Raw genomic sequence first — 10,875 nt, forward strand, 5'->3', positions numbered from 1 at the left:
TCATATAATCAGGTTTCATAGAGACAAAACATTTCAAGTGCTACTCAACTGGCTTTAGATGAGCCAGTCCTTTGTTAGTATATAAGTGCTTTGTTAATAGTTCTATCGCTCGAAGTGGAGTCGAAAGAGACGAGTTTTCAGTCTGCGCCGGAAGACGTGCAGGCTATCTTATATTAAATTCTAAGTATCTGGTTTTAGTTTGTCTCAAGTATGTGACACACAGAATTAACCTAATTAGTAACTAGTCGGGTTTCGAGGGATGAAGCACTGTCCAAAAAAAATGTGTAGTGAATTCAATCACATGGCCGAGACACAAACTCTTTCCAAAGTCTTAAATGTCCTGGAAGAGTGCCTTTGTAGTGAGAACATGTTAACTAAAATGGAAAAAAAGCATTTCGCTATTAGCATGGTTAGACACTTGCTCGCGGCAAATAAGAATGAATTTACTTTTAACCATATCAGAAACTCTAATAAAGTATTTTTTCTATACTACAAACGGGGTAAACTGAAAGTAACTTGGAAGACAACGAGAGAAAGACAGGTAGAAAAAAAAAAGCCATATATCTTTTCTTGATTTATAAGGGCTACGCATAATGTGAAGGGTATTCTTTTCGTTGAATTCTTGAGTTGTTATTATGGACATTACACTTGTTTTATTTAGCACACAGCCTTCTCCTTTTGCCTTTTTTGAACGCAAACACGCTCACAAGCATCCTTTAATTCTTGTTCTTGTTAAAGGTGGGGTAGGTAAGTTTCAGAAGACGGCTCGAGATACACTTTTTGTTATATTCCATGGAATGCTCTTAACATCCCGATAGCAATGAATATCTTAAAGGTGGGGTAGGTAAGTTTGAGAAACCGGCTCGAGATCGCTAGAATTTGAAAATACACAACCGGAGAAAATCTGCCACTTCCTTACAGAGCCCCTCCTCCAACACACACGAACGCGCACATGACCAATGAGGGCACGAGATAAGTGTGTGCCCCGATGGAAGGCTGACAGGCAGGTTGTACTTTTTACAGTATTACGGCTTCTATAGATGAATTTTTTTTATGGATTTTTTGTCAAAGCACTTAAGATATCCATTGCTATCGGGATGTTAAGAGCATTCCATGGAATATAACAAAAAGTGTATCTCGAGCCGGTTTCTGAAACTTACCTACCCCACCTTTAAGTGCTTAGACAACAAATCCATAAAAAAATGTCATCTGTAGAAGCCGTAATACTGTAAAAAGTACAACCTGCCTGTCAGCCTTCCATCGGGGCACAAACTTATCTCGTGCCCTCATTGGTCATGTGCGCGTTCGTGTGTGTTGGAGGAGGGGCTCTATAAGGAAGTGGCAGATTTTCTCCGGTTGTGTATTTTCAAATTCTAGCGATCTCGAGCCGGTTTCTCAAACTTACCTACCCCACCTTTAATGCATACTATGATAACACTTTGTATTGTCGAGAAATGATTTCAGAATACTGCGAGAAATGATCTTCTGGTCTGGCATGGATCCTCACACCGTGTATTTTCACATGCCCTTCTAGACGTACTGTGGACAGGCAGCCGTGGCCTTGTCAGTGAGCAGAGGTGTGTCCTCTCTGGCCCCTCAGACACGCTCTGGTTTTTGGTCTTGATTAACCACTTAGTTCAGTCTCTCAGACACAAGATTGCAGGGAAAAAGCAAGTAATGAAGTGCTTTTGAATTTGCATTCCTGAGAGCGTTCACAGGCGCCTTGATTTCAGTCTGCCTCTGCTGTTTGTTCTCCGTCAAGAGATGTCTGCTATTTTAACGGTAACGCGTAACAAGTGTCCATCCAACCTCCTCCATATTGCTCCCTCGTCAACCTAACTGCCATGAATAAACACAATCAACATGCATGTGAAGGGGAATTTGGAGGCTTTTTCTCTCAAATGGTCCCTGATGGGTTGTTCAGCGCCGTCATTATGCAGATTACAGTGTGACCGTGAAGCAATATCGAACCCTTTTTGAAATGTCACCGTTTCATAAAGCTGACCAAAAACACTTGTGTGTTTGGTTCTTACGAGTCGAGCAGCGCTGATCAGTTATGGACAAACTGTCTCAAGAATATCAAATTAACAGCATTCAGTCGTCACTTCAAAGTCAAGCCTTTATCTTTAGATTCGACCTTGACAACAATATCAGTGTGCACGCTTAAGATTTTTTTTGTCTATCAGGTAAGTACCGTCATTTAGTTCCAGCAGTCACAAGAACATTACATTTAGCTGACACTTTTATCCAAAGCGATTTACAATAAGCGCATTCGACCAGGAAGACACAAACTTGAAGAAAACAGAATCATATAAGTACATCAGGTTTCAGAGAGCCAACACATTTCAAGTGCTACCAACTGGCTTTAGATGAGCCAGTCCTTTGTTCGTATATAAGTGCTTTGTTAGTAATTCTTTGTTAGTAATTCTATCGCTCGAAGTGGAGTCGAAAGAGATGAGTTTCCAGAACAGAGTGATATAGCATCGTAAGCCTTTGCTTGTAGCTTATTTTTGTTTTATTTGACTCATATATGAGCAACCGTGGTTATGTAACACGATGACTTGCCACATTCTGTGATTATTTCTGTCTCATATGTTAGTCCACGGTAAAGCTTCCCTTTGCACCCCGCTCCCCGGTGCAAGAAAAGAGGAAACACAAATTGGTTAAAATCTGGGGCCTTTCCTGGTCCATGCTTCCAGGAATGATTAAACATCAGGAGGTAGAAACACAAGCAAGTTGTTTGAGCTCATTTCAAGATTTAGACACTCAGATCGCTCTTCAAATCAAAAGGTAATTCATTTTTGATTACATTCTTTATGAAATGCAAATCATATTATCCTGCAATTTTAAATGTAATGTAACATGACTTGACGTGTAAGTGATAGGGGGAAAACGGGTTGACATTATTTTTCCACGAGCAACATTACTGTTTAACAGGAAATGCAATGAATTTCTCTTAAATCCTTATATATTTACTGTTACATCAAATTAAAGAATGTATACAATCTGATATATCGAATAATGAATAGTGAGTCATTTGTGGCAAACACAAAAATATATATAATAATTGCCTTATAGGTGTTATAGTAAGAGAGTGGTTTTAACAGTTATCTTTAAATCTATGTACTTGTCTTATGCAAACCCATATTATGGGACACAAACTAGCAGATGCGTATTTGGAGTTAACAGTAAATGTTTATTATTCAAACGTGTCCCCTGACTAAAGTTATAACAAAATGAAGATCTGTCTTTTATACGTTTTTAATTATTTTCACACATCAAGTATAGTTTTAAAAAGCAATGCCATGTGATATAATCAAATGTGAAAAATAAAGAAACACTTCAAAATAAACAGAAAGTAGTTGATATAGTGTGTGCATGCATATATTCATAAACAATATATCATTTTGGATGTATAAGTTTGTTATTATATAGCTTTTATTTTACCCCTAAAGTATTATCTTTATCCGGTATAAATTATTTATTTGTTGTTTATATTTTGTATTATTAATCTCAATCAGTATAGTAACTTAAGGTATCAAATAATGTAACCCTTAGATGCATAAGTGGGTCTTTTTTGACCCGGTGAGTTGGTATCTTTGTAATTACATTTTCATATCATTTCATATTCCAGCTATTCCTCAAAAACATGTTTTGGATATCATGCCATTCACATTTTACATTTACATTTTAAGAAATTGTAGTTGTTGTATTACTACCCCAAGCTTCCATAAATGGGTCAAAAATGACCCGCATGCATTTCCTATGGAATCCTCTGGGAACCTTTGATTCTTATCACCTGTTGCTGTCAGGAATACATTCACTGTGGAATACACAGACGACATCACAAGTGACACCTCTCAGGAAGATTATTTTACACCGCAAGATCTGATACCTGTCAGTATAATAATAATAATAATACATTGTATTTTTATAGGGCTTTTCAAGGACTCAAAATCGCTTTACAATATAAGGGAAGGTTAGGGTGGGGGGGGTATAGGACTATCAAACTTGATCAACCAGCATGGATTGATGGGGGGTGGGCTATGAGTAGACAAGAGGAGAAGAGATGAGTGTTGAAAAGGGACTGGAATACTGTGAGGGTCTCAGAATAGCGGAGATCTTTGCATCAATATGTTCAAAACTTTTTTTTCAAAATGTAATTTATTTATTCTAAAATTATAAATAGTGACAAATTAAATATAAAATATTTCTAATGTGAATAATAATAATACTAAATATTATACAAGTGATTTTTTGTTAACCAAAATGACAAAAATGGCATAAAAACACATTATTTTAATACGGGTCTTTTTTGACCCACTTATGGAAGAGTGGGGTCCAGTCACTCGTGCATCTAAGGGTTAATGGAGAAACAGTTTAATATTTGTCTTAAGCAGAACATAGAAACATTTAAATAAAGTTTAAATAATGCAGAAATGATACTTAAATACAGTATTTAAAGTTTAAATAATGCAGACATTATACTTAAATTCAGTATTTAAAGTTTAAATAATGCAGAAATTATACTTAAATTCAGTATTTAATTGTCACATGTGTTCCTGCCTTTACTTATATTATTTAATAAAACGCCTTTGTTAAAGTCTCTGCATCCTTTGTATCGTCAGAATGACACAGCGGGAAAAATCTTTAAAGTTACTCATGGGGTTACTTCCTCTTTTTGTCCCTCGTCACCTGATATTATTTACAAAATGTAAAGAAGAAACCCTGTGCACTTCTCTAATCTTGCATCACGGGAATGTTGTCTTCAGAGTTGTGGGTATGGGCACAGAGAGAAAACGTGTGGAGGGAATAAACCATGAGACAAACACGGTGGACGTGTGTAAAGGCGCGATGAGTCACAACCGAGATGACTTAGTAAGGCAAGCAAGTTTATTTATATCGCACCTTTCAGCACCAGGCAATTCAAGGTGCTTTACAAAAATGAAAGATATTCAGACAAAGGCATTTAAAAACAGTAAGAGATAATAAAAGAAACAGTAGAGTAGTAGAATTTCTTCTAAAAGAACATCTGTTATAATTAATCCTGGAAGTATTAGATAAAGAAAATCAGATACATTTAAGGATAAGGTGTTTAAAGGTTTAGCAAAGACTTCTGTGCCTTTTTTGTATATCAAAGACGAGCCCAATTGAAAGAACTTGTCAGTGTGTAGCTGTGTGGTGTGCACAGATTACAGATGTGTGCAGAGATGTGGTGTTTGTTCAGAGGATGGGGTGCAAACTCAGAGTAGTGTGCAACAGAATGGAAGTGTTTACTACTCATACTTTGACATTTATGCACAGGGCACTCCAGGAGTTTTGCAAGAAGTGACTCTAGTCTGAGTCATGACTGACAGTACTGTCACATCGCACAGTTTACGCCACACGCCTACTCAAATGTTTGAGGATTTTTTTCATGGTTTGAACGGGCGCTAGTTGCAGTTTCAAGAGGGAAATACAAGTATGAACAATGTTATTGTTCTTATTTAAAAAAAAGATGTTGAAAGGATGCCTACAGCACCATCTTGTGGTCAACGTGGAAATGACAGCTTCGATGTGCATTGCATTTATTCAGGCCCTGTCTGTACATTTGCAAAAATAAATAAATAAATAAATCAGTGTCACCCACGACAGCTATCATTAGTCGTAGTAGTATTTTATGTGAGGCTAACTTGACGTTCAGTGTGATGGAGAGATGTGTAGAAGAACAAGAAGAAGAAGTGGAGGTGGGCTGCAGGGAGTAATGTGCTGGAAGAACGTAAACATGTCTGCTCTGAGCCTGACTTCAAAGTGAGACAGCGGTAACCTCCTCTCAGCGGTGGCGCACACCCCTGATGGATGAAAAGCGAAAGTGAATGTTCATCCACGGTCTACAGCCCCTTCCTGAGACCACTCTTTGAAGTCACAAAATAGATCTGATTGACCTGTGAAGTAGGCACATATATGGAATAGTATTTGGCAATGCACGTGCACATGCTGCCTTTGTTTCTTCCACAGACTGGTTGCCCATAATGCAATGGGACTGAGAGTATGCTTTTGGTCATGCTAGCGATTTTTGAAGGCGAGATCATGCAGACTTGTATCTTACAGTAGAGGTGGGGCATCTCCGTATTTGTATTGCAATACAATTATTGAAAATGGAAATTTGTATTGATAGCTCAGAGAATATCTGTCATGTTAAAGCCATTCATTCATCTGCTTATTATTATTCTGCGTTTTAAATTCCCTGTAGTCACATGCTCGTGTAATGCTTCTTCCCACACTTTGCGTGTCCGTCTTATTTCCAGCGTCTCACAAGCAGTTGGCCGTCCTGAGCAAAATTCAGTTTTGTCCTCAGACATAACCCAATATGAGATTAGATGCCGTAATATCATTACAACACGCCTAGATGGAAAGAGAGGTAATGTTAGCATCGGTTTTAATCCCGTTAATTCTCAAAATAGCAAGTGTAATGCGGTTACAGTTGCACAGAGGTGACAGTATAGAAGTAAACTTGAATGTGAAGTGTCTGAATACACACTATAGTCAATGTTATCCCATATGGTGATGAAAGTTCAACATACCTGCATCTGTGATACCTGGAAACGGTTTTATCATACTTAAACAATTTGCAAAACTGGAGACATAATGGAATAGGCTATTAAATAACTTTTTTCACAGACGTAGTTTGCATAGCTTATCTCACAAGTATTTAAGTGATTTGAATCATGAAATCAAATCGAATACACTCTGTAAAAACCTTTTGTGAGGGGTGCATGTTAAAAAGACTTTACCAGTGTGATCATTGATAGAGGCTGGATTTCCTGTGTGTCTGAGCTCTTCATCATTATCTTGGCTCGCTGACTCATGTCTTGAGCAAAGAGAACAAAACTCTCGCGGCGGCCTTGTTCCCGGCGCAATGGGGAGCCGGGAGGGACAATAAGAGAGAATTAGCGGTGAAAAAAGCAAATAAATAGGTGCTTCAATACATGACAGCCCAGCAACAAAGCCCACTGTGGATGAGAGGAAGAGTGAGACAGAGAGAGAGAGAGAGAGAGGAGAGAAGCCTTGATGAACATAAATAGTGGAGCTCAAAGAGGCAAAGGGTTGAGCGGATTGGAGGTGATGATGAGTGGAGAGCTGTACAAAGTAGTATATCTATGGGAGAGGTTTTAATGAGGCAGACGTGTGTGTGGGTGTGTGTGTTTTCTCATCTGTGACACAGACACTCAGAAAATCCTCAGCAATGATACTCCAAACTTCCTGCCTCCATGTGGGTGGGTGAGGATTTGTGTGCAACAGACATACTTCAAGGAACTTCCTTCAAATAGTGTTGGACTTGTTAGAAAGCAATACCAGGTGAAATGTTAAAATAAAACACTCAACCCAAAGTGGACGTGTTTCCCTAATAGCACCATTAATAGGCACCACCATGATTCCTGCAAAAATCCAACGCAAATAAAATATTCATGTGAACTACAACGTGTCGCTAACGAACATATTGCCAGACAAGTTCGAAACATATTACATATATTAAAGCAAATAAAGCTTTTGCTACCTATGTAATTGGTAGGTTATCGTTTTTTGGAAGAACATTTGTTGATTAATGGATTAATAAGATAGTATTAATAAAATAGGGATATTTTTCTGCCAATCTTTAGTCAAGTGATTAAGTTACATCTATATATTGACAACAATATCCTACTGCTTTTTCTGAAGATCATACCATAGCTACATGATCAGATGTTTTGTTTCCTGTAGCTTGAATCACTTGCACGAGACAGACAGATGTCTCACGGATCAACAAATTATAATAAACACTTTACCAGTCCAGATAATCTTTTAATATTTGCTAAGAACATGGCTTCATGAAATCATAACTGTTGTTTTATTGTAAATTACTGCTTGTTCCCAATGTTAGCGGTTATGCGACCTGAAGTGAGTTAGCTGCTGTATGAAGGTAGATATGGTGCAACATGTGAGAGTGTGTAAAACTTGATGTGAGCACTTGTAGAAAAAAAATCTGAGTTTGTGTGCTTACATTTACACTTGTATAAAATATCCATGTAACTGTGAACCAAATGTACACTTGTATAAAATACCCACATACCTGTGAACCAAATTTACACTTGTAAAAAATATCCACGTAACTGTGAACTAAATTTGAAGTCACAGAAGAAAAAAAAAAGTTTTGTAGCTTGTAGAAAAAAAAATGAACTTAGAGATGAAATGTTCACTTGCAGAAAAATACATATTTTTTAAATATATTTTCCATTACAACTGCAACTTTATTTATTACAACCTCTCAAATCAGTCATTACAACTTGACGAATCTGCTCTGTGGCAGTATAAATCGACGGATCTGCGGTCTTGACTTTTGCTACACTTCTTGCGATAAATGTGTCGCAAAAGTAATTTTCACCTGTAGATGTGGGGGGAGGGAGGGGGGTTGGAGCGAAGGGGCGGAGCTATCAGAACAACGAGGCTCGGGTGACTGGAGACTGCGGGGCTAACGGTTCGTGTCGCTACCAGTCCGCTGACATGGCGCGTCAATCAACGGTAAGTTTTGCCCATTACTTGCCCAGTATTACTTTGAATATTATTATTGTGATTGAGGATTAAATCCGCTTTGAAGACCACCGTTTTATATCGTGCAGTTTAGCGGCGAAATAACGTCAGTCAGCCAGCTAACGCTAGCTTTGTTGAGTGTATGCTAGCTAAACAAGTAGTGGTTGTAGTCTATACAGCAGTAATTCATATATTATAGCCTACTGCTTTGGCACTAACGGTTGATAACCGTTTATGAAAATAAAACCAATTGAACTGTACTGAAATAATGACAAGTTTTATAATTGTCTTGGGCTCCTGCTGTGTTTTTTAAAGCCTTTGTAAATTATCCATGGTATTTTCTATTTAGCTAACGTCGAAGTAGTGTATGTGAAATCAACCTCACAATAAGATGTGTGTATATTACAATTATTAATGTCATATTTCAAGATGATTACTTAGATATTACAATATGGTTGGTTGAGCTGGAGTTCATTATTGAGCTTACAAGTTAACGTCACAGTCATCTGAAGAACGAACCCAAACCTTGTTGTTTTTATTAATTGTATTCCAAATTGATATCAAATAAACAGTAAGCATTGGTAACACAATTTCTAAAGTTACAGTAAAATAAAAAGGACCCTGACTCGGACAATACACAATCCAACATGATTCAGAAGAGAATCAGTTATATTGTTTGTACACATGGTACTTTACATATATATATCTGTTTGTTTAAAGTGTCCAGGTGATGCAGACAGGCTGGACCAGAGAGTGAGAGACAGAACTGGACTCCTCACAGCAGTGAACTTCAGCTCAGGTACTAAGACTCTTTTTTCATACTGTACAAAGAATCAAGAAAGATATTGGTTTAAATGAATGAAGTATTGACTTTAATACACTGATATACATTCCATTACACAATACTAAATACTAGATCACCTACACATCAGTTCAGTTTAGGGTTTTTTCCATGCAAAAAGTCACATTTAGATGTTAACAAGCACTATGACTTTGTCAGCTTTCTAATTTAATGTATTGAAGGCAAAGATATTTAACACATAGTGAGAACTGCTACTATTTATCTCTCAATATTGTCTGTAAAAAACGTGGTAAAAGTTATTCTTTCAGTGAGAGAACAGAGCAAGCTTCTACAGTTGCACTACGTTAAATATTATTTTGATAATAACATATATTTCAATGTTGATGAACTTCATACTGTTCATTCACAATCTGATTACAATAAAAAAAATAATTATATCAACAGCCCCATAACACACAAACACACCTCTTTCATAAATAACACACTTGTTTCTGCAATAATGTTTTATGTTTCCTGTAATTTTTGTTAGGAAAGGACATGCCTGAAAGACACGACATCTTCTCCTTCTCTGAGGGTCAAGAAGAACATCCAAGAGGATCATTAAAAGCTGATGTTATGAGATTTTAAGACCAATACAGGACATTCACTAAGAAACTACTTTTATTGTGAAAACAAAGATCTGCACACCGAATATTTTTGTAGTCTATCAGGTAGTGTTAATTTCGTTGACTAAAACTATGACGAAATATGTTCGTCAACGACCTTTTTTTCCATGACGAAGACGAGACGATGACGAGACGGCACCGACGGCAGTAAACAATAACTGTAACGAAATCATCATGCAATATCGTTGACGAAAAGTGACGAGACGAAAATGTAGTTTACTAAATAAAAACTATGACAAAATCTCTCTTTACTTTCGTTGACGAAAAATGAGGAGACGAAATATTATCAAAGATAACGTTCAATCTCTGATAGTCAGTTTTCTCCCAGCAGTTCCATTTCCGGTGCTTGCGGCAGGTCAGCAGTTGTTCTGTGCTGCGCGCGGTGGTACATTTGAATTACAACCGGGCAGCGGCACAAATATGAATGTCAGGAAGACTGGGTCTAACTCATGGTCTAACTAACCTTATTTAACAGAAAATAAAATGGCAACAACAGGGCTTAGGAGCAGTGTCGCGTTAACCGAATAACCCCCGTCAGCGCGAGTGAGTGATACATTGTGCACTCGACGGATAATATGGATTATGACGGAAATGTTACAATCCTGTCCGTCAAAATGACTGACAACGAAAAAGTCTAAAGCCACCACTGCTTGGGAGAAAGAAACGATGTGATATTTGGGCCCATTTTCGCTACAATGAGGCGGAGAAAAAAAACGAATGCATTGTTTTATCAGAAGGGAAGCAATGTGGCCATAACACAGCTGGAAAAGCACCACAAACCTGACCAGATACTCTCTGCAAAGCTTCTCAATCATTCAACCTGTGTTTTTCATCAAATAAGGACAAGATATAATCTTATTT

At 37.5% G+C, this 10,875-nt stretch overlaps 1 long non-coding RNA gene across 1 annotated transcript; it reads left to right on the forward strand.

Annotated features, from left to right (window-relative positions):
- Positions 1–8,448: 8,448 nt before the first annotated feature.
- LOC139433674 (uncharacterized) lies at positions 8,449–9,982 on the forward strand. Its single transcript, XR_011643063.1, has 3 exons — positions 8,449–8,538; positions 9,268–9,346; positions 9,879–9,982. It is a non-coding gene; the product is annotated as an uncharacterized lncRNA (long non-coding RNA).
- The last annotated feature ends 893 nt before the right edge of the window (positions 9,983–10,875 follow it).

The sequence above is a fragment of the Pseudochaenichthys georgianus genome, unplaced genomic scaffold (genome assembly GCF_902827115.2).
Source record: "Pseudochaenichthys georgianus unplaced genomic scaffold, fPseGeo1.2 scaffold_921_arrow_ctg1, whole genome shotgun sequence".
In the NCBI taxonomy this organism is placed as follows: domain Eukaryota; kingdom Metazoa; phylum Chordata; class Actinopteri; order Perciformes; family Channichthyidae; genus Pseudochaenichthys; species Pseudochaenichthys georgianus.